Below are 25,149 nucleotides of genomic sequence, written 5' to 3' on the forward strand. Positions count from 1 at the left end.
AGCAAGAATCTACACTCGCCGTGCAACATTTACCATCCTTTGTGATCTTCTCCTGTAAGTAGATTAGTATTGTTATAAGATATTATAAGCTTAAGAAACAAATCCAGTGATAGACATAGACTCGACTTGCAGCCCAATTTGCCTATTCGCTACTGTTCACACATCATATACCTAGGATGTATTAGAATAATTTAGATTGAAGTCTTTTTAAGATATGATGAGGATTCTAGCTGTGTGTCATTGTGAAAGTGTGCTGGAATATGAATATGCAAGTTAAGCAAAGAAAAGAGCAATAGTGTTTCCTGAGGACATATGTAGTTCAGCAGTAAATGTTATAGAGTCATAGAGTTATACAGCACAGAAACAGGCCCTTCAGCCCATCGTGGCCATCAAGCACCTGTCTATTCTAATCCCATTTTCCAGCACTTGGCCTGTAGCCCTGTATGCTATGGCATTTCAAGTGCTCATCTGAATACTTCTTAAATGTTGTGAGGGTTCCTGCCTCTACCGTCCCCTCGGGCAGTCTGTTCCAGATTCCAACCAACCTCTGGGTGAAAAACATCTTCCTCAGTTCAGCTCCAAACATCCTGTCCCTTACCTTAAATCTATGCCCCCAGGTTATTGACACCTTCACTAAGGGGAAAAGTTTCTTCCTATCTACCCTATCTATGCGCCTCATAATTTTGTATACATCTATCAGGTCCCCCCTCAGCCTTCTCTGCTATAAGGAAAACAACCGTAGCCTATCTAGTCTCTCTTTATAGCTAAAACGTTCTAGCCCAGACAACAGCCTGGTGTATCTCCTCTGCAGCCTCTCCAGTGCAATCATATCCTTCCTATAATGTGGCGACCAGAACTGCACACAGTGGCCAGGATTTTCCCCTCGGCGATTTGAGGGCGGGGCCAGCTCACCGAGGGGAAAATGATGCGGGATGATGTCGGGAGTAACCCCCCGACGTCATCCTGGTCCCTTTAAATTTTTAGGAAGGCGGGAGGACAGCAAAATCAGCTATCTGCCCGCTGACCTGTCAATAGCCAACTGAGGTCATTGACAGGCTAGTTAAGATAATTAAAGACCTGCCCGTCCAAGCTTAAGGCTGGTGGGCAGGCCAGGAGCCCCAGCGGGCTCTAGGTTATTGATGAAACTTCATCCACTGGCGGGATGAAGTTTCATGTCTGTTTTTTAAAAATGTAATAAATTTTAAGTGTTTATTATTAACATGTCCCATCTCGTGTGACATTGTCACATGAGGGGGACATGTTAATAATTTTAATATTTTTCTCTTTTTAGACTTTACTTACATCTCACGACCCGCACACCATCCAAGAGCAAAATTCTGTTCAGTGCTCCAGCTGTGGCCTAACTAGCATTTTATACAGCTCCTACATAACCTCCCTGGTCTTATATTCTATGCCTCGGCTAATAAAGGCAATTATCCCATATGCCTTCTTAACCACCTGTGCTGCTGCCTTCAGGGATCTATGGACATATATACCAATGTCCTTTTGATCTGTGCTTCCTAGGGTCCTACCATTCATTGTGTATTCCCTTGTTGTGTTAGTCCACCCAAAATGCATCACCTCAAACTTTTCAGGATTAAATTCCATTTGCCACTGCTCTGCCCATCTTACCAGCCCATCTATATCATCCTGTAATCTAAGGCTTTCCTCCTCACTATTTATGACACCACCAATTTTCGTGTCATCTGTGAAATTACTGCTCATACCTCCTATATTCACATCTAAATCATTAATGTACACTACAAACAGCAAGGGTCCCAGCACCGATCCCTGTACACACCACTTGTCACAGGCTTCCAATCGCAAAAACAACCTTCAACCATCACCCTCTGCCTCCTGCCACTAAACCAATTTTGGATCCAATGTGACAAATTGCCTTGGATCACATGGGCTCTTACCTTCTTGACCATTCTCCCATATGGGACCTTGTCAAAAGCCTTACTGAAGTCCATGTAGACTACATCAACTGCACTACCCTCATCTACACAACTAGTCTCCTCATCGAAAAATTCAATCAAATTTGTTAGACATGATCTCCCCCTGACAAAGCCATGCTGACTATCCCTGATTAATCTCTGTATCTCCAAATGGAGATTAACCCTGTCCCTCTGAATTTTTTCCAATCGTTTCCCTAACACTGATGTTAGACTCACTGGCCTGTAATTACTTGGTTTATTACTACTCCCCTTCTTGCATAATGGTACAATGTTCCTGTCCTCGTCCCCTGGCACATCTCCTGTGGCCAGAGAGGATTTGAAAATTAGTGTCAGAGCCCCTGCAATCTCCTCCCTTGCCTCACAAAGCAGCCTGGGTTACATCTTATCTGGGCCTGGAGATTTATTCACTTTTAAGCCCACTAAAACCACAAATACCTCCTCTCTTTCAATGCTAATTTGTTCAAGTATATCATAGTCCCCCTTCCTGATTTCTACACCTACATCGTCCTTCTCCATAGTGAATACAGATGAAAAGTAATAATTTAAAACCTCACCTACATCCTCCGGCTCCATGCACAGATTGCTACTTTGGTCCCTAATGGGCCCTACTCTTTGCCTGGTTATCTTCTTGCCCTTAATATAGTGATAAAATGCCTTGGGATTTTCCTTTATCTTGCCCACCAGTGTTTTTTTTCATGCCCCCTCTTCACTCTCCTAATTACTTTTTACACTTTCTATGCTCCTCCAGGGCTTCTGTTGTTTTCAGCCCTCTGTATCTGCCATAAGCTTCCTTTATTTTGCTTATCCAATCCTCTGTATCCCTTGACATCCAGGGCTCCCTGGACTTGTTGGTCCTCCCCTTCACCTTTAAAGGAACATGTTGGCCCTGAACTCCCACTATTTCTTTTTTGAATGACTCCCACTGGTCTGATGTAGACTTTCTTACAAGTAGCTGCTTCCAGTCCCCTTTGGCCAGATTCTGTCTTATCATATTGAAATCAGCCTTCCCCCAATTCAGGACCTTTATTTCTGGTCCATCTTTGACCTTTTCCATAACTACCTTAAATATTAGAGTGTTATGGTCAATGCCCTTGAAATACTCCCCCACTGACACTTGCCCAGCTTCATTCCCTAAGGTTAGGTCCAGTACTGCCCCTTGTCTTGTAGGACTTTCTATGTGCTGCCTCAAAAACCTCTCCTGGATGCACTTTAAGAATTCCACCCGCTCTGAGCCTTTCACACTAAGTCTATCCCAATTAATATTGGGGAAGTTGAAATCCCCAACCATTATTACCCTATTATTTCTACACTTCTCTGAGATTTGCCTACATATCTGCTTCTATATCTCCCCCTGACTGTTTGGAGGCCTATAGTACACTCCTAGCAAAGTGATTGCCTCCTTTTTGTTTTTATGTTCCACCCATATAGCCTCATTTGAGGAACCTTCTAAAATACCATCCCTCCTTACTGCAGTAATTGACTGCTTGATCAATAGTGCAATGCCAGCTCCTCTTTTACAGCTCCCCACCCCCGTCACGCCTGAAGATTCTATACCCTAGAATATTGAGCTGCCAGTCCTGCCCTTCCCTCAACCATGTCTCTGTGATAGCAACAATATCATATTCCCATGCGCTAATCAACGCCCTTAATTCATCTGCCTTACTTGTAAGACTCCTTGTGTTAAAATAGATGCAAACCAGCCTTGCATTGTTCCCTTGTGCCTTAACAGGTCTATATTTGCTCTGCCTTCCAGGCTGAGTTAGTTTCTCTTCTATATTTGGCTGTGCATCACCCCTTACTGTACCTCCACTTTTTATCCCATCACCCTGCCAAATTAGTTTAAACACCCCCCAACAGCACTAGCAAACCTCCCCTCAAGGATGTTGGTCCTGTTCCGGTTCAGGTGCAACTCTCTGACTTGTATAGGCCCCACCTTTGCCTGAAACAGACCTAGTGATCCAGGAAACTGAAACCCTCCTGCACCATCCCTTTAGCCATGCATTCATCCTCTCTATCCTCCTATTCCTATACTCAATAGCAGATTCACAGGGAATAATCCAGAGATTACAACCTTTGAGGTCCTTTTTAATTTGCTACCTAGCCCCCTAAATTCTTATTGCAGGACCTCACCTCTCTTTCTACCCATGCCGTTGATGAGGGGGGGATCTCATAGAAACCTATAAAATTCTAACACGACTAGACAGGGTAGATGCAGGAAGGATGTTCCCGATGGTGGGGGAGACCAGAACTAGGGGTCACAGTCTGAGGCTATGGGGTAGACCATTTAGGACTGAGATGAGGAGAAATTTCTTCATCCAGAGAGTGGTGAGCCTGTGGAATTCGTTACCACAGAAAGTAGTTGAAACCAAAACATTGTATGCTTTCGAGAAGGAGTTAGATATAGCTGTTAGGGTGAAAGGGATCAAAGGGTATGGGGAGAAAGTGGGAGCAGGCTATTGAGTTGGATGATCAACCATGATCATAATGAATGGCGGGGCAGGCTCAAAAGGCTGAATGGCCTACTCCTGCTCCTATTTTCTATGTTTCTATTCCAACGTGAACCACGACCTCTGACTGTTTGCCCTAGCCCTTCGGAATGCCCTGCAGCTGTTCTGTGGCATCTTTGACCCTGGCACCAGGGTGGCAATACACCATCCTGGAGTCACGTCTACGTCAGCAGAAGTGCTTGTCTGCACCCCTCACTATTAAGTCTCCTACCACTATTGCTCTTGCACTCTCACTCCAACCCCCTTTTGCAGCTGAGCCACCCACAGTGCCGTGAACTTGGCTGTGGCTGCACTCTCCAGAGGAACTTTCACCCTCACCATTTTCCAACACAGAAAATGGTTCTTGAGTAAGCTGCGCTCTGGGGCTTTCCTGACCACCTGCCTGCCTCCCTTCTTCTGACTGGTGGTCACCCATTCCCTCTCTGACTGCACTTCCTTAAGCTGCGGAGTGATCACATTTAAAAACATGTTATCTACGTAACCCTCAGCCTCGCGGATGCACCGCTGTGTTTCCAGCTGACCCTCAAGCTCCGAAACCCGTTGCTCAAGCTGGTCAAGCCGGTGGCACTTCCTGCACATGGGGTCATCCAGACTGCAAGGAGTGTCTAAAAATTCCCACATGCTGCAGGCCGTACAACACACGGGACTGAGCTCCCTTGCCAAACTTTTTGTTCGTTTTAAATTAAAAGACTATTCCCTTAATTTAAGCCAAGTAAAAAACTATTTAGATTTTCTTAAGAAAATGCTGAGACTCTTACCTTCTGTAATGTTGCTTTAAAGTAGAAAAAAACAATTTACCCATTACCTACCAATCAGCTCCCTCGTCCTGATGTCACTCCTTTCGATTTCCAGTGCTGCTGAGGGTCTGGGGCAGAACCAGCTCCCTACCAGGTAAACTCCACTCCGCTCTTTATACAGCTGCCCCGCTATCGCTCACTGTATGTAACTGGGTGATACACAAAAACTAATGATATTCATCCTTAGACTATCTACTGCAGTATGTTTCTGTTGGGTGGCCTGTGTCACCTTTTGAGGGCCTGTAAGTTTTCTACAAATACTATATACAGTCCTGCCCTTTGTCAGCAATTCTGCCCTGAATATCCCCTCATTTATCTCTCTCATCCAGCTCTGAGAAGAACCATCAGCACAAGATTGCACAGTGTTTGATGATGAATGGAGGAGCTCATTGATATGAACAGAGAACAGAATAAGAGAGAATGCAGAGCCCTAGAGAGCCTATGGGTTCACAATGAATAAGTCAGAGGTTGAGGAATCAGCCACTGCAGACGTAGAGTAATTGAGAGAAAATTAGCTACTCATGAACATATTTAGTAGGAGATCAGATGATACTGACATGTTTGGAAACATAAGGTGCCAGAATTATCGAAAGAGATGTCAAGCTCATGACCATGTTTGAGAAGCATTCGTAGGTGCATAACATAAACCAACAACATCGCCAGTGAAAATGCACAATCTTTAAAGTGTTAGACAACGTGGCAGTCAACAGTAGCTTTCATGATTTGAGAAAGTATTCATGTAATATTAACAATGAATTATTAAATGGATCACTTTTCTCAGGGCAGGTCAATAATCAATACATTTCTTAAGAACAATCAACTTGGGCTTGGGCTTAAAGAGATTTAAGGGCCAGCAAGAGGCAGGAGGAAATTTGGAAGGATCCAACTCGAGGATAATGGGAGAAAATGATGATTCGAGTCCAGGCATCAAAGGATCCAATAAGCATGAGAGTGACAAAACTAAATGTTAGCAATAATTCTGAATACAACAGAACAATATTGAAATAGGGAGTTAAGCTGGGGCAGAATAGTGCAACTAAAAGATCAGCTTTCTTTCATTCCACTGGGTGACATTTTATCCCCTGACCACACCTCCCCCCCAACCCCCCACCATCCCCCCAGAAGTGAGTATGGAGGCAGGGAGTACTTTGATCAGACAGGAAGGTGTGAGGTGGAGACCTGGCTGCTTTCCTAACTATCGCCAATCAAGCTGTGGGTGGGAACGGTAGAGGACGGCTTTCTTACCCGGAGGCCAGTTGAGACCCTTAAATAGCCACTAAAGGACTACTTCAGGGCCTCATACTGCTGCTGCTGGATTTCTACCAGTGGCCAGTGGGGAATTCATCATGCAGGACAACTGCCCAGCAAAACACATTGGTTTTGCCTAAGGCCTATGGGTGAGGTGGGATGGGGATGGGTGGGGAGGTCCCTCATACTCAGGAACTCTGTGCCCAATCACTGAGTAGTAGGGCATAGGGATGCCACCTCCTTGCCCTTTCTAGCAACCTTCTCTCTTGCCTTGCGGGGACCCCCCCCCACCCCGCCCCCCCACCACCCACCCACCCCCCACTCACCCTCCCACTATCCCCATCCCACCCACACTTGCCTCACTTCAGGGTTCCATCGTTGATCTGTAGTGAAGGCTCCAGTGCTCACCAGGAGTAGCCACTGTACCCAGTGATGCTGCTGGTACTGGAGAGTTTGTGGCCCCTGATTGGCCGGCAGCTCTCAGCGGTGTGATTTCCACCCGGCACCTGGCTAGATTCAACAGGAGGCCCGACGCTGCCCAAATATGTGCCTGATTGTTGTAAAATTCTGTCAAGCCTCTTGCACATGGTCAATGCTGGGTTCTCATTAGTTCCAGGCAGTGGACAGGAACCCTGACTCGAACTTTAAATTCCACCCACTGTTTGTGTGAAATGACAGGTTTCTTTTTTTTTTACATTCTGCACACTTACAAAAAGTTTATAGGCTTACTTGTAGTGCATTCATAGATCTCAGACATACAAAAGACAGCAAGGAGCCAATTAGAAAAATCTAAATGGCAAATAATTGAACCTCCAGTTAACTGGATAGGCATAAAATGCTATTATTTAATCTCATTCATTAATCCACCTGTGGAGTGCACAGAGAGCATAGCTAATAGAGAAAGTAAGTTATGGAGTGTTCTGTGTCACTAATAAAGACCTGGAAAATAATGTGGACGATGTGAGGGAATGGAGAAGTTCCCTCCATGTATCCAGTAAGCAAGCTGCCACTAATCTGATGCTCCAGCAGCTGTGGAAGGCAGCTGTTATGGAGCTTGACAACAGTGTCCACCACCTGCTATGCTTGGAGCGACATGCAGCAGAAGCTGTCCAATTTGAAGAAAAGTTCCAAGGTAAACAATGAGAATCACTATGAGTTATGCCATAGCCTTACATATGGGTGCAACTGTCAATGGCTTTACGTGGCTATATATGGATGTGAGTGCCAATTAATTTGCATTGGTAGAAGTGTTTATCCAAGAAAGTTTCAGGTGTCAGTGATGTTTGCCTCAATATTTTCACCCGAGAATCTTGTTAATTTGGATGCAGCCAGCACCTTGCCCTAAGTGGAGCAGAAAGAAGAGGCAATAAGGATATTTCCAACCTATTACAAACAAATAGAAAAGTCACATCTGTTTAGAAGCAGCTAAGAAGCGTTGTTTATTAATTCCATACCTATAGATAAAGGTGACTTCCTGCAAAATATTTTTTTTTGCATTTCACACATGCCAAAATCTGACCAACAGATTAAACAAAACTGACAACCAACTGCCCCTCCCCACAACCCTGCCCCCACCACCCCCCCACCACCACCCCCCACCAACAAAAAAATCTGGCAACTCAAGAGTGGAGCTGTTTTGTGAAAACATGTGCTTTGCAACTCAAAAAGTAAATGTGTATATTTCTTTGCTTGGAATAGAAAGCCTGAAAGCTTTAATCCAAATGTTGAAGGCACAACATGGGTAGTATGTTCCTAGGTATGGTGGGAGGGTTCCAGGGACATGCTCCTCTAGAAACAGAGTAGAATTTTTCCATCACAACTGTTAAGTCTAAACATTTGTATCACAATTAATAGGTTTTAGTTTTTAAAAGCAATAAAGATGCAGGGTGAGTGACATTCAGATTTTCAACAGAATCACTTACCTAAAAGCTACTTTACAATTAGGTTGTCACATCCAACTCCTCGCAGCCTTATTTCACAGAGGCTTTGGCCTGGATTTTCATCGTTGAGATGAGTGGCTGGAGTTGAGAAAATTCCCGGATCAGCTAACCCGCCTAGTGAGAAAGTGCCAGCAAAGGCGGCATCTTCATTGCTGGGGGTTTGGTGCAGGATGGAATTGGGCCAGCTAGCCCAGGAAGAAGATTGGAGATAGCCCTTTAAAGTATCAATAACAAAAACCACAAAGACTTAAAACCATTTCAGCCTCATTATGTATGCTTGGCTACAAGCTCCAACATCTAATAGAGTGCTAAAACACCTGTTCTCCAGAGGAAACATTGTTTGATTGACAGCTCTCTGATCTCTGCTGTCAATTTCATAATGTTTGTTTACACAAGTAAAGTAGTATAAGGGTTTGTTGTTTTCGTTATTGATACTTTAAAGGGCCTGGACAATTGATACTTTTATTAGCTTTCAGTGAAATAACTTTTTTCAACATAGGAGAAAGTTATGAATTAATTACTTTTTTCAAAACTTTTTTTTTACAAATGCCATTATATACCACTTCATTCGTTATAGACAGTGTACAGTGGGTCAATGAGCATGGAAGTGCCATTGCTTGGCATAGGCGGCATGAGGAGTCATGGAGGGGATGGGGGGGAGTGCAAGGGCAGAGCCTGGTGTTGGGGGAATGAGGAGGACCATTTGAACTTAACTTTTAAAAGGTCCTCTCATGCAGACTAGGGATCACGACCCCTTTGAGGGGCCGTGAGCCACTACTCTATAAAAACCTGGTCCAACTCCATGAAAATTGCAGAGGAGTAGGAGATGCCTATCTCCACAATGGAACCAGCCAGGTCAGGAGTGCTGGATGCGGGCTTCTGACAGGAACCAGCCTACATTCTTTAAAGGCACTCCTGAAATTCAGACAGTCCAGGGATGGGGTTGGGATCCTCAGCATTGCGGCCCGCCCACCATTTTTAAAGGGCTGCCGAGTCATCCCGACTCAGTGAAAGTTGAGGTCATTGTACCACAACACCCCCCTCTCCCTGCCCTCTCCCACCTACATACCCAATTCATAGAGATGCTGCATGTCATCCAAATCTTCATCTTTTCACACAAGCACTCTCCTCTTCATATGTCTCAGTTCATGCTGCTATGGTTTTCCATCTCTATAAATTAAACATGAATTTGTTCTCCATGTTTAACTGAGTTAGACAAATAATCTTCCCTCCCCTCCAGCTTTCATGCTGGCATTCTCCCTCCCCATTCTCTATTTGTGAATGCTGCCTGTGGTAAAGTGGAGCATTATGTACCTTTAAGAGAATGTGGTTAGTTGACCATGTGACTGTATTGACCAACCGCTACTCAGCACGGGCTTCTTGGGTAACTGTAAGTCTAGAGCTGGAGGTGATTGAAGAAGCGCACATGGTGTTAGTGCTTTGTCCTTAGTTCCAATAAACCACCAGTGTTTGTTCAGTAAATTGCTCTCTTTGTTTCAAGCATCAATTAATGTGTTACCTCTACCACTTCCTCATTCATTGGCAATGACTTTCCCTTCCCTCTGCAATTACCATCTGCTCCCCCACCTCCCGCCCCACCACTTCCGAGCAGAACTGGAAGTGCATGAAGAAGAGAATTGGAACCTATCGGGTGCATTAATTGTCAGCCTCACTAGGACTGGCATGTGTAGCTGAGGGATGGAAGTGGTTATATCAGAGTTTATTATCATTTAGGACGTGTGTTTCAAGTGTTGGCTATTTGCATATATCCATCCTTCACCTGCTTCTTGATGATATGTTGAGATTCTCAACAGTCGATCTATTATAGCCCATTTAGATGTTAAGACTGGAGTAAAACAAGGTTGTGTCATCGCTCCAACTCTTTTCTTCTTTCTGCCTATCATTGCTGGCAGTTTCGTGTATCACGTATCAGTTTTAAAAATATAATTCTGATGGGAATAATCCTCTGTTTTATAATTGAGTCAGATGCAATGCAATAAATGTTCTGATCTGCTTAGATAGCATAACAATCTGTGGAAGATATAGTTGAACTGCTCGAGATGTGAGCATGTGGAGATGGCATAATTAGTGCAACAGAATGTGATATTAGGCTACAACATGCTGTGTCCTTGGAAGTAGCAACATGTTATACTGTAAAGGAAATATTTATTTTCTAATATTTCTGTGGGATGCTGAAGGAGGCTTGTGTCTATGTCTGTGTGTGTCTGTACTTGAAGACAGTAAAACTGCAAGGTTTGAATCATTAAAGTCATTAGGTGTAAAAGCAGGCATTTTGAGATGGAAATGAGTGAGCTAACATTAGTATTTGTAGACAACTTGAGAGGTTGTCTGAATTTCAAAGGGAAGTTAGAAGGTGACAGGGAAAATGTTTGGATCTTGCAGGAGCGGGGATATAATATGTATTTTTTATTGACCCACAAGCAAAGACAAGGTGGAAACTTGAAATACCTTATATTTGGAAGAGTTTGAGTTTCAAAGAAAGTTTAGAACAATGGATTTAAAGATCAAAAGGGGGGAAAATATATTTAAGGAAAGATCGAAAGATGTATGAGGTGAGTAGCCATATGAGACCCTGGAGAGTGTATTGTGAAATATCAGCTTCAAGCCACCCTACAGGAGTGTTTGCGTATTCCAGAAAGCAAGGTTTTGTTAAAAGCCTTGGAATTCCATTATCGAGTAAGATGAAGAGAGAAGTTGTGAAATACCTTCCTGAGAGCAACAGTGGGTGCCTTGAGGTAATATTACTGGATGTTTTATGGATTAATTATCTATTTGGACTGTTGCCTGGAAAAGAGTGTTTATTTGGGAGCCTAGCTAAGTATAAATCGTTTGGGGAATTTTGTAAGGCTAAATTTATCTTTGTAACTGTGTAATCTTTTGTGTTTAAGTTTTCTTTCATTAATAAATATTTTAATTTAATATTTAAAATATCTAAAAGTGGTAGTGGAATTTTTACTTCTGACTTCAGTGCACATACCATCTTTTAATAAAAATACAATTTGGAAATCGTTGTGATAGCGTGGCCAAGTTTCACTTTGGGATTTGGTCATCCTGGCAATTAGCACCTGCCTTATCAAGACATAGCATTCTTTTTTTATTCATTCATGGGATGTGGACTTTGCTGGCTAGGACAGCATTTATTCCCTATCTCTAATTGCCCTTGAGAAGGTGGTGGTGAGCTGCCTTCTTGAACCACTGCAGTCGATGCGGTGTAGGTACACATAGCATGCTTAGGAAGGGAGTTCCAGGATTTTGACCCAGTGACAGTGAAGGAACAGCAATATATTTCCAAACCAGGAAGATGAGTGACTTGGAGGGGAACTTCCAGGTGGTGGTGTTCCTTTCTATTTGCTGCCCTTGTCCTTCTAGATGGTAGTAGTTATGGGTTTGGAAGGTGCTTTCAAAGGATCCTTGGTGAATTCCTGCAGTGCATCTATTGATGGTTCACACTGCTTCTACTGCGTGTTGGTGGTGGAGGGAGTGAATGTTTGTAGATGTGCCAATCAAGTGGGCTGCTTTGTCCTGGATGGTATCAAACGTCTTGAATGTTGTGGAAACTGTATTCATCCAGGCAAGTGGGGAGTATTCCATCACACTCCTGACTTGTGCCTTTTAGATAGAGGACAGGCTTTGGGGAGTCAGGAGGTGAGTTACTCATCGCAAGATTCCTAATCTCTGACCTGCTCTTGTAGCCACGGTATTGATATGGCTATTCCAGTTCAATTTCTGGTTAATGGTAACCCCCAAGATGTTGATGGTTGATTCAGTGATGATAATGTCATTGAATGTCAATGGGCTGCATTTGGACATGGACTGCTTCAGTATCTGAGGAGTCGCAAATGGTGCTGAACATTGTGCAATCATCAGCAAACATCCCCACTTCTGACCTTATGATGGAAGGAAGGCCATTGATGAAGCAGCTGAAGATTGTTGGGTTGAGGGCACTACCTGGAGCCAAGATGACTGACCTCCAATAGCCACAATCATCTTCCTTTGTGCTAGGTGTGACTTTAACCAGTGGAGAGTTTTCCCCTGATTCCCATTGACTCCATTTTTGTTAGGGCTCCTTGATGCCACACTCAGTCAAATGTGGCCTTGATGTCAAGGGCAGTCACTCTCACCTCACCTTGGGAGTTCAGCTCTTTTGTCCATGTTTGAACCAAGGCTGTAATGAAGTCAGGAGCTTAGTGATCCTGGGCATACCCAAACTGAGCGTCAGTGAGCAGGTTATTGATAAGCAAGTGCTGCTTGATAGCACTGTTGATGACCCCTTCTATTACTTTACTGATGATCGAAAGTAGATTGATGGGGTGGTAATTGGCCGAGTTGGATTTGTCTTGCTTTTTGTATACAGGATATACCTGGGCAATTTTCCACATAGCCGGGTAGATGCCAGTGTTGTGGCTGTACTGGAACAGCTTGGCTAGGAGCGTAGCAAGTCCTGGAGCACAAGTCTTCTGTACTATTGCTGGAATATTGTCAGCGCCCATAGCCTTTGCACTATCCAGTGCTTTCAGCCTTTTCTTGATATCACATAGAGTGAATAGAGTTAGCTGAAAACTGGCATCTATGATGCTGGGGACCTCTGGAGGAGGCAGAGATGGACCATCCACTCGGTATTCCGGGCTGAAGATTGTTGCAAATTCTTCAGCCTTATCTTTTTCACTTGTGTGCTGGGCTCCCCCATTATTGAAGATGTTGATAGTGTGGAGCCTTCTCCTTCAGTGAGTTGTTTAATTATCCACCACCATTCACAACTGGATTTGGCAGGACAGCAGAGCTTAGATCTGATCCGTTGGCTGTAGGATTGCTTAGCTCTGTCTATCACTTGCTGCTTATGCTGTTTGGCACGCAAGTAATCCTATGTTATAGCTTCATCAGGTTGATGCCCATTTTTAGGTATGCCTGGTGCTGCTCCTGGCATGCCCTCCTGCACGCGTCATTGAACTATGGTTGATGGTAATGGTAGAGTGGGGGGTATGCCGGGCCATGAGGTTACAGATTGTGTTCAAGTACAATTCTGCTGCTGCTGATGGTCCACAGCGCCTCATAGATGCCCAGTCTTGAGTTGCTAGATCTGTTTGAAACCAGAAGACATCATTACACTTAAAATATGAATGTAAGAACTGACAACTGATCCAATTTAGATCTAAACTTTGACTTTGGAGACCCCAAATCTAAAAGCCCAAGAAAAAATGTGGCACAGTATTAGCCAAAATTATATTCATTTTCATCCATTCTTATCAATATGGTTAAACTACTTTGTACAGTTGTATTGTGGTTTTGACTGTGTGAAGGAGGAGGAGTAGCCTCAGTGAGGCCACATATCTGTCATTTATACTATAATTCCAGAGACAGGGTGATAGGATGTATAGAGCAGAATTGCGTATCACTATCAAATCCCACCACCTTCCACAATTGACCACTTGTGATTTAACAAGGAAAAAACCTATCTCTGCAACCATAGTTCCAGTCATGCAATGTAGCTGACAGAAAATAAATAACTTGCATCCTGAGGCTTTTCAAAGTCTAATAACTAGTTTGGAAATATGGTCAGTATTTTGTGGGAAAACACATCTGCACACAGCAAATGGCAACTGGGTGAATTACCTGTAAACCAGCAAGACCTCAGTTTGAACGAGCATCCAAAAGACAGCAAAACCAATAAAACTCTCCCTCAGTATTGTGTTGAAATGTCAGACTTGATTATGTGCTTAAGTCCAGAAGTAGGATTTGAACTTGCCAGTTTTAACACAGAGGTGAGTGCTATTACCTAAACCAAGCTGGCGGTATGAAACTTTGGAGATAGTTATTTCTCAGATCTGCGATGAATGTAGGGAAACCAAGGAATAAATACAAAGGCAGCCATCTTTCCCATTGGGATATGGGCACTGTTATTTTGAAAAGGAACATATAGATCTCAAGTATCAAACTATTGATATGTAAATAGATGTAGATGTAGAATTTCAAGTGATTCAATTAGAGTGATTTTGAGTTGTACATTCAGTGTGGTGATTATTCAATTAGAAAAGTGATGATTTAAAGATTAGTGCCTGGATTAGTTGAATGTTTGAATTGAAAAGACATGGAAATCATATTTTGGCTGCCAGATAATTTGTGCACTTCATGGGCGAGAAAGATAAGACCTTTGATGCCAGTTCCAACCAGCACTTTGGATTTTATTCCAATTAGCAGGTATTGTAGAGCTGAGCAGTCGCTTTAATTCAACATATTCTAAATGACATCAACTTATCTGTCAAGAAAGGTCTCCTTTTAGTTTCTGGGCAATCTTTCGAACCTTAACCAGTATTTATGTGCAAGTGCAAAGGGCCTAGCGTCTGTTTAAGGCAGCTCCCAGGGATGTCTGCATATTGCTTAAATTAATGTTTGAATGGATATATTTCAGTTGCCTTTGCAGTGTGAGTTATAGACTTGCAAAAATGGACCACTTTTCTACTCTTCTGCACATGGGAAAAGAGCAAAATGATATTCAAATTTTTGCCATCCTTTCATTTAATCTGAGACCTATGAAGCAGCTTAGGTTACTAATGTCATCTTGTGAATAAATAGTAAAATAAATAATCTTTAACTTAGAGACATCCTGAATACGGAATAAAGCAGCTGAGTTTGTCCATAACTCGAACAATGTTCTGCAAGTCATCAAATTCAGTGTAGTTGAAGGATTTGAAATTTAGGATTCCATGACTCAGGCCATGCCAATATTGGTCTGCTTTATTGATTCAGATGGGATAAGGTATTGGCTGTGTTGCTTCCGAGATATCTGATTCTGCATTATACTCGCTGTGGCATATTCAAATTAATTTTCCAGGAAATTTTGGAGTAAATTGACAACGAGAAGCTTGAGGCGCAAGCTCAGTGTATGCTTCAGGAAATTCTGAATCTACAAATTAATTTAAAAAATCATAAAATTGTTTACTATCTTACTTTTTGTCTTTAAAATGATTTAATATCTCCTAAAGCAGCAGTTAAATGTAAACATTCATAGTTTCTCAACAACTGGACGATTGGATTTGGAGGTGGTGATTATCATATTTCGAGTCAAAATTCTGCTGATTTCCAAAGCTCCACTTAACCAGCATGACCAGGGCTAGAAATAGCCCAAATGCACCAGTGATAATTGTGCAGAACGGTTTGATGTTGGGAGAACAGCACAGAGCTCCTTATTTGTAGAATTCACAGCTCAGGAAATAATTGAAGCAATTCAAAGCAATTCTTCAGGTTTGAAAGTCTGACTGAATATAAGCCACCAACTTTTCACCATAGCGGGGATGAAAAACCTTGAAAATCATTGAAAAGTTGAACTCAGTGATCTCCTTTGTAAAGCTGTCTTGAAAAAGATTATTTTTTTGCTGTCATTAGGGAATACTAGCTTCTTAAGTTAGCAGTTTAATGGATTCAGTTTGATCAGACCTGGGAGTAGGTCATACATACAAGGAGTGATTTGGAACTGTTTGGCATCTGCAGTGTGTCAGCAGTGTGAGGCAGCCATAAACATTGTATGTTAAATCAAAGAGCTGGATAGACCAAAGGTTGTGTTCTAAAGAGTGTTTTATGTAGACATTGCATGTTATCCTGGAGAGAAATATTAAGAGTTGGGTTGTAAAGAAGAAGCTGTACAGCAGTTATCTGTTGCTGGGCCTCAAAATTCCTCTCCTGAGCACCTATATATTCGCCGCTATAGGTGCCATTTTGGTTGCAAAATAGTGCCAGCACTGTGGTGCAGCTTGTGCTGGACATTAATTTGGTGAGGGAATTTTTAGATATGGTTGGAGTGTGCGTCATAAGTATGCATAGCAAACAGACTGAGATGTCAGTCAGTTTTTAACTTTGACTTGATGCCAGTGGTGCCCTTTTCAACACAATGCTCCAGCTAACATTCCCATAAACACACAGAGCAGAACATGCATTATGCAAAATAAAAGGCCCGACTGCTCTTGAAAGGGGTCACCAACTACTTTCAAGTTAGTTGATGTCTAATGGCTCTTGATGAGTTTATAGCAGTAAAAAACTCAGCATTTCTGTGTAAAGTTGGTGAAGCCTACAGGGAGTGTGCTTCATGTGATGAAGGCCTTGATTTTGACTTCAACAATTCTGCTCAGAACACTTGCTGCCAGGCATTGGTAGTTATCATTCCCTGTTATGATGCGACTTACAGAGGGAGGATGAGGAGGGGGGAGATGGGCTTTCAACAGGAAGCCTTATCACAGAATCACAGAATCTCACAGTGCAGAAGAGGCCCTTTGGCCCATCGAGTCTGCACCGACACGAAAGAAGCACCTGACCCACCTACCTAATCCCATTTATCAGCACTTGGCCCATAGCCTTGAATGTTATGACGTGCCAAGTACTCATCCAGGTACTTTTTAAAGGGTGTGAGGCAATCCGCCTCCACCACCCTCCCAGGCAGTGCATTCCAGACCATCACCACCCTCTGGGTAAAAGGTTTTTCCTCACATCCCCCATAAACTTCCTGCCCCTCACCTTGAACTTGTGTCCCCCCGTGACTGACTCTTCAACTAAGGGGAACAGCTGCTCCTTATCCACCCTGTTGATGCCCCTCATAATAAAAGGCCAGGGTCTTCAGGAAACAATTCTCTTACTTCAACCTCACAAGGAACATTGTGCATAATGTCTCCTTTATACAAAGGAGATGTTCGGTGAAATCTGCCACCTCTTGTGGGCAGACCTGCAGCCTCAGAGCAGGGCAAGGATGGCGCTACCAGTGACAGTGAAAGTGAACATAGTCATGAACTTTTTTCTGTTGAAAACTGTCCAGGTTTGAGAAAGCAGCATCTCTAACAATTCCCAGTTCAATGTTCACGGCTGCATAAGGGAGGTAACTGATAACCTCAGACAAAAGTATATTGTCTTCTCTCTGGCAAGAGAGGAGTGAGCAGAGCATGTATGTCGCTTAGTAGGATAGTGAATGTCCCCATGGTGCAGAGTACCATTGATGGCATGCATGTAGCTTTGCAAGTGTTGCATCTAAGTGCAAAATGTACTCCCACAGTGAAGGGTTTCATTCTGTGATGTGTGCAGTGAAATCACGCTGAGTCAAACTTGATGCCATAAAATTCCGGTTATGTCTAAGTCCTTAACCAATCCCTCCAGCAGAATAGCAAATCCCATAGAACAATGCCCATGATAAGCCAAAATTCCATGCTGGTGACTCTGGATTGGCCGAACTTGTCTATACTTGTCATATGACCACACCGAGCAATCAAAATGAAGTTAGACCACACAAGAGTGTGAAATCATGGAGCTCTGGACAAGTCTGGGAGTATGGCTAAACCTGTGAGATAGCGTAGAAACATATGTGGAGGTGGGCATTGCTGTTTTCTGTACAACAGAACTGACAGATGATGCAATTGTAGATGCAGTACATTCTTCAATCGAGGAGCAGAGGAGGCCAATGACCCCAAAGAGTCTGATGAGTGCCCACCTGCTCGCCAGCCTGTTTCCATAGCCAACACTGCGAAGGTTGTAGAGATGTTCTGGGGCTTCACACTACAGCACAAAAATATCGAAAATATGTTTCAATGCATTGGCGACATAGTGGACTGTATTGCGCAAGTCTGAAGACAGCGCACTAAGCAGAAAAGGATTTTCTGAGCTAACTCCTGACATTTATCAATACAAAGCTCCAGCGTTTTACAAGGTCAGGCTATTGGTAAGGTGTGAACAAATTGCACAAAGGCTTTTTCACACATTTACTGCTTTACTGTATTTTCATTTGGCATTTGAACTTGTTGTTTTTGACATTGACACTGTTTGTAGGCATATTGGTTTACATAGACATGCACTCATGTGGGAACAGGGCCTTCTTGGCTATTATGAAGCTCCACTTAACAGGAATTTGTGGGAGGGTCCCCTAGGATTTGAATCATTTGGATTTTACTGTAATTGGTGTGTGACGATGCTCAGCACACCATACAGGTCAATGCTCGGTATCTTGGCAGCAATGATGATGTTTTTATTCTGTGCCAGTGTTTGAGCACCACATCAATCTAGAGGGTGGCTACTGTAGGGCTGGCCACCTGGCTCAACTCCGGTGCAACAACATCAGCACGCATCGGCAACATGCATAAGATGTTGCCACATGAAATATCATCAAGCAGGTCAATGGGTTTCGTAAACAACACTTCCACATTGGAGGAGCCCTGTCGGGCTCGACAGAGTAACTATCATTCATTGTGGTTTGCTGAATCCTGCACAGCCTTGCCATCATGAAGGCACAGCCCTTTCCACCCGGGATAGGGTGAATAGTTAAGGAGGAGGAGGAGTTGGAAGCAAGGAACTATCTATCACATTCCTTCTCTAGCCAGGTAGCCCATGACTGACCCATCCAACTGCCTTATCAGTGAATGCAATTCCAATTCCCAATTCAACAACAGTCCTACATCTTACCGCCCCTATGCTGTTGGACACAATGCTAAAATAAAGGTGAACACAATTCCAAACCAATTTTATGAAACAAATGATTCAACATTCCATAGAAAAGTGAATTAAATACCCTTGTGAATTTCCCTCATGCCTGCTTTTGCTTGTTCTTATACTCCTATGCCAATCTACCCTAGCGACTGCATCATGGCAAGGATGGTCTAAAAGATGAGTTTGTCAAATGCATTCGCAACAGCTTCCTGGAACAATACATTTTGAAACCAATTAGGGATAAATATATTTTAGCTCTAGTTTTGTGTAATGAGGCAGGGTTAATTAGTAATCTCAGAGTAAAAGATCCTCTGGGGGAAAAATGATCATAGTACATTTGGATTACATATTAAGTTTGAGAATGCAAACTCTTGTCCAAAACAAGAATCTTAAATTTAAACAAAGCCAATTACATAGGTATGGGCGGAAAGCTGGCTATGGCTGCTTTGACAAACTGACCAAACGGCACGTTAAATAAACAGTGGAAATATTTAAATGTTCAACAAAAATACATTCAATTAAAAAACAAAAGAAACTCAGTGAGAAGGATCCACCTGAGACTAACTAGGGAAGTTAAGAATAGTAACAGATGAGAGGTAGAGATTTATAATGCTGCAAAGAGTAACATTAAGACAGAGGTTTGGGAGAGTTTTAGAAACCAGCAAATGGTGATCAAAAAACTGATGAAAAAGGGAAAAAAAGAATGAGAGTAAACTAGCCAGGAATGTAAGAACAGATTGTAAGGGCTTTTACAAGTATATAAAAAAGGTAGCTAAAGTAAACATTGATCCCTTAGAGGCACAGACAGGGGAAATTATGGGGAGTAACAGCTTTGACAGAGACATTGAACAAATATTTTGTGTTTGCCTTCACAGCCTGGTTCAAATTAGGTACCAGAATTAGAGGGTAATCAAGGGGCTATAAGAGTGAGGAACTTAAAATCCTTAATATCAGCAGAGAACAAAACTTCGAAAAACTTATGGAACTAAGAGTCGAAAATCCCTGGGACATGATTGCCTAAATTTTAGGGTTCTAAAGGATGTCCTGGAATGTTTCCAGCAGGTTGGAAGTTAGCAAAGTTCTGTTGAAGAGTCATACGGACTCGAAACGTTAACAGCATTCCTCTCCGCAGATGCTGTCAGACCTGCTGAGTTTTTCCAGGTATTTTTATTTTTGTTTTTCTTTTGGATGTTAGCAATGTGACTCTGCTATTCAAGAAAGGAGGAAGAGAGAAAACAGGGAACTACAGACCAGTTAGGTCTTCGGAAAATGCTAGAATTAATTATTATACAAGTCTTAACAATTAACTGAGAAAATTATAGTTAGGTCAGGAAGATACAACATGGTTTTATGAAAGGGAATCATGTCTGACAAATTTATTAGAGTTTTTTGAGAATGTATCTAACCTACTTAGATAAATGGTAGCCAACCGATGTATTATATTTTAATTTCCAAAAGGCATTCGATAAGGTGCCATGATTTCCAAAAGGCATTCGATAAGGTGCCACTCAAAAGGTTAATATACAAGATAAGGGCCCATGGAGCTGATGCTAATGTATTAGCGTTTATCGAGGATTGTTTACCAGCCTGGAAGCAGAGAGTTGGGATAAACGGGGCATTTTCTTGTTGGCAGGCAGTAACCCGTGGAATGCCGTAAAGATCAGTGCTGGAGCCTCAGGAATTTACAATCTATATTAATGACTTAGGTGAAGAGACAAAGAGTAATGTATCTAAGTTTGCTGATGATACAAAGCTGGGTCTGCAGCCACTCAACAGCGCACTTTGCACAGGCTGCTCACTGCAATCTTGTAAATGAGCAGGCAGCACAAAGTTTGCGTGCTGCCTGAATCACAATGAACTGATGCACACTAATCATACAGCATGCTCCCTTTGTGCTTTTTTGAGCCTTATCCAATTTTTCCCCTTAACTGTTTAAATCAAGTAGTGTTGTGTGAACAATAAATTACAAAGAGGGGTGTTTCACTGATGTTGTTTATTAAATAATGAGCAAGGAGTTTTGTTGTAGGAACGTAGTTGGAGGGTTTGAAATTTAGAATTCCATGACTCAAGCCATGCCAATATTTATCTACTTGATTGGTGCAGATGAGATGTGGCAATGATTGTGTCTCTTTTGAAGTGCCTGATTCCCCATTACACTCACTATAGTATATTCAGAATAGCTTTCCAGGAAATTGTCACATAAATTGACAATGGGAAAATTGGACACAAACACAGCGCAAGTTCCGGGAAATTCTAGGTCCAGTGATTGCCAAAAGATATCACAAAACTTACGACATTTTGCTTTTAGATTTTTAAAAAATATCCTAAAACAGTAAAAGAAATGCAAACATTCATAGTTACCTGACAACCAGGTGATTGGATTTGGAGGTGGTGATTACCATTTCCAGCCAAAATTCTGCTGATTAACAAGGCTCTACTTAACCAGCATGGCCAGGGCTAGAAATGTTCAAAGTGATAATTGTGCAGAACGGTTTGATGTTGGGAGAACAGCACAGAGCTCCTTATTTGTAGAATTCACAGCTCAGGAAATAATTGAAGCAATTCAAAGCAATTCTTCAGGTTTGAAAGTCTGACTGAATACAAGCCACCAACTTTTCACCATAGCAGGGCATAAAAAACCTTGAAAATCATTGGAAAGTTGAACTCAGTGATCTCCTTTAGTAACGCGGTCTTGGGAAAACAATATTTTTGCTGTCATAAGGGATATCTGCTTTTTAACTTTACAGTTTATTAGATTCAGTTTGATCATACCTGGAAGCAGGTCATACAAGAAATGATTCAGAACTGTTCAGTATCTGGAGTGTGTCAGAGGAACGCAATGTATGTTATATCAAAGAACTGAATAGGGCAAGGGTTGTGTTATAAAGCGTGTTTTATGCAGGCACTGCATGTTATCACAGGATGTTACAGTAAGAGTTGGGTTGTAAAGAGGAGGCTATACAGCAGCTGTCTGTTATTGAAGGAGACATGAACGCAAGCTGTTTAGATCAATAAGTGTTATTGTGTGTGCTATGCTATAAAGAGGACTGTTTCATTTGTGTTGTTTATTAAACAGAAATGTTAAGCTTCTTTGGCAGCATCTTCCAAACTTGACCATCTCGAAGGAGAAGGGCAGCAGGTGCATGGGAACCCTGATCTTCCAAGCCATGAATCATCCTGACTTGTAATTATATTGTTGATTCCTTCCCTGTTGCTAGATCGAAGTCCTGGAACTCCCTCTGTAACAGCACAATGGGTGTACCTACACCACATAGACTGGAGCTGTTCAAGAAGTTGGCTCATCACCACCTTTGGCCTTGTCAGTGATGCTACCATCCCATGAATGAATAAAATAAAAGTTGTGTTTAAGTAAAAGTTTGATATATTCTGAACTTTCAAATTATCATATGAGTTGGATTTGAAGTCAACGACCAGGCATGAGGACAGAGGTCCAAGACACTACACTAACCAGATTTCTAACACTATATTTATAATATGTGAGCGATTATTTGTACAGCAGATAAATTATTGCCAAAAGCAACATAAATATTCTCCCAGAGAAGGGAGAAATGGAAGGCAATGAAGCCAAGATGGAAAGTGGAAGAAGCTAGAATATATGTTCTATGGTAAGGAAAGAGAACAATCTTGACATAGGGACAGTAGAAGGAGAATACCAATTTAAATCAAAGCTGAATGCTGTGGATGCTGCAACTCTGAAAACAAGACAGAAAATGCTGGAAATGATCAGCAGGTCTGTCAGCATCTGTGGAGGGAGAAAAGTTAATGTTTTAAGTTGATGACCTTTTATCAGAACTTGAAGAAAGTTAGAGATTTGAAAAGTTTATAACCAAGCGCACAGATCCAGTGAAAGGGGGAACGAATAACAAAAGTGAAGGTCCATGATAGAGTACAGAATAGGAGTGATTAACTGACAAAAGGGTTTATGGTGCAAGAGAAAATGTAATCATGATGGGCTCAGCAAAAAACAAAAAGCATCTGGAGGAATTGCAATTGGCAACAGCGGAATCACTGCCAGCTCCTGCTCCTCAGAAAATTGAGAGCAGTTGTTGAACTCCATGTTCAGTCTGAAATGTTGTAAAGCACCTTATCAAAAGATAAGGTGCTGTTCCTCAAGCTCCCATTGAACTTAATTGGAACAGTGCAGGAGGCCGAGGACAGAGAGGTCAGGGTGGGGGTGGGTTGGAGAATAAAAATGACAACAGCATGAAGGTCAGGGTTATGCTTGAGGTCTGAACAGAGGCATTCCACAAAGCAATAACCCTATATGCATTTGGTTTCACCAATGTAAAGGAGACTTAAAAAGGATAGATAGGATTCTAAATGGTGACTGGCTAGAAATAGTGGAAACCCAAAGAGCCGTGAGGCTCCAGGCACATAGGACATTAAAAAGTCATAAACAGGTACTGAAAATAATCAAAAAGGCTAATGGAATTCTGCCCTTTATATCTAGAGGATTATAATACAAAGTATGGAGAAATCCAGCCATAATGATAGGATCTAAGGTTAAAAGAGTTATTTTCCAATGCGTGAGAGCTTGGAAATTAAAAAGGGCTATTTTTTCTAAAAGGTTGATACAGTTCACACCACATGACTATGGGCCCTTGCATGAAAGTGCTTGCCTCATTATCATAGGGATAACTTCTTATAAGCGTGATTCACCCCTAATGTCACAAACTTCATCACCTGGTAAAACGTTGATAACACAGTTTTGCAAACTGTCACAAAAGCTACCACAGTGCAATATTTGATAAGATGTTGAGCACCCTCACCCTATTTTGATAGCCCTAAACCACAGTCAACTGATTTTTTGATAAAGCTAGCCAAGCCCAAACTGTATTAATATCAACTCTCTAATCTTGATACACAGTTAGGTGAATAATGAAAAGGTTGATTCCTAGGAAAGTCAGGCTGTGAGCCTCATGGTGGTCAAAGAGGGACAGATCTTACCTCGAAGTTAATAGTTATACAGCCTAGTTTGGGAAATAAAGAGGGGTGAACTTACTTACAGCTGAGGAACCATCTCCATATGTAAAAAATTAGTTATGCAACCTCAGATGCAGTATAAATATTGAAAGCTCACATTGAATTTTTAGATTTGCTGGATTCACTCCAGCGATTCTCATGATAAAGGTATGATAAATAGAGATCAGCAATGATAATTCTCCCCTTAGCTGGGGCAGAGGCATCTCACTTACTCAATAGTTTTCCACTCGAGAGTTTAAGATAAATATTACTTAGGGATACCCTAATTAAAAAAATTACTGTAACAATATTTGGATTTAAAACTTGGATTTTCTACTAGCAATAAGATTGAAAATTTCTATCTTTTTTCAGAACTATTAATGTTGTGACTGTCTCACCACCTGTGAATTGCAAGTTTGGTTCATTAATAAACTTCTATATATATTTTATAATTTATATTCTCTCGCATGGTCTTCTGTATTTCATGAATCCTGTCTCTGTACACTCTTTAATGCTGAGGTACATTATTGAGGGGATTCTCACAATATCCAGGATATTATAATGTGGCAGAAACTTGTTAATAAGGTTATCTGGAGAACAATAATATTCTCAGCTGTTCTCTTTTGTAGTAATTATGGTTTTATTTAGTGTGTAATGTACCTTTAAGAATAATGCTTGTTAGGAAGATCGCATGATCTATAGTAACCAATAGGAAAGTAGCACGAGCTACCTGAGCAGTCAGTGTAGAGTTAGTGTTGGAGTTGAAAGCACACTTGTAGTTGCTGTTGAGTATATTGCAGATAAAATTAATGTTTCCAACCAAGAAGTGCCTACAGATCAACTCTATCATTAATAGCACAACTCAGCCACCCCACAACACCTTTCTTTTGGGGAGAGTTTGATCATTCCTTCAAACTTAGTCTGTATCTTTGGGATCTGTCTTTCTGAACCTTAAGTTGAGAGTGATTATCTGACAAGTACACATGATCCAGGATGGTCCCAAAAAGGAACTAGAATTATAATCTACCAGCAAGTGGATAGAAGTCATGCCTGGTTAGACCACATATGGAGTATTGTGAACAGTTCTGGGCACCACACTTTAGGAAGAATATATTGGCCGTGGAGGGAATGAAGAATGATACTTAGACCCTAGGGTTAATTTAGGAGACATCACAAAAACTATGGTTGTATTTCATAGAATTTCAAAGGTTAAGGGGTAATTTGATCAAAGTTTGCAAGATAC

The 25,149-nt window shown here is 41.9% G+C and overlaps 1 long non-coding RNA gene across 1 annotated transcript; it reads left to right on the forward strand.

Moving 5' to 3' along the window:
• LOC144682995 (uncharacterized) lies at positions 1 to 22,155 on the forward strand. The gene is made up of 3 exons (XR_013577154.1): positions 1 to 54; positions 5,318 to 5,356; positions 22,000 to 22,155. It is a non-coding gene; the product is annotated as an uncharacterized LOC144682995 (long non-coding RNA).
• The last annotated feature ends 2,994 nt before the right edge of the window (positions 22,156 to 25,149 follow it).

Source organism: Cetorhinus maximus, chromosome 7, assembly GCF_964194155.1.
Source record: "Cetorhinus maximus chromosome 7, sCetMax3.hap1.1, whole genome shotgun sequence".
Classification (NCBI taxonomy): Eukaryota; Metazoa; Chordata; class Chondrichthyes; order Lamniformes; family Cetorhinidae; genus Cetorhinus; species Cetorhinus maximus.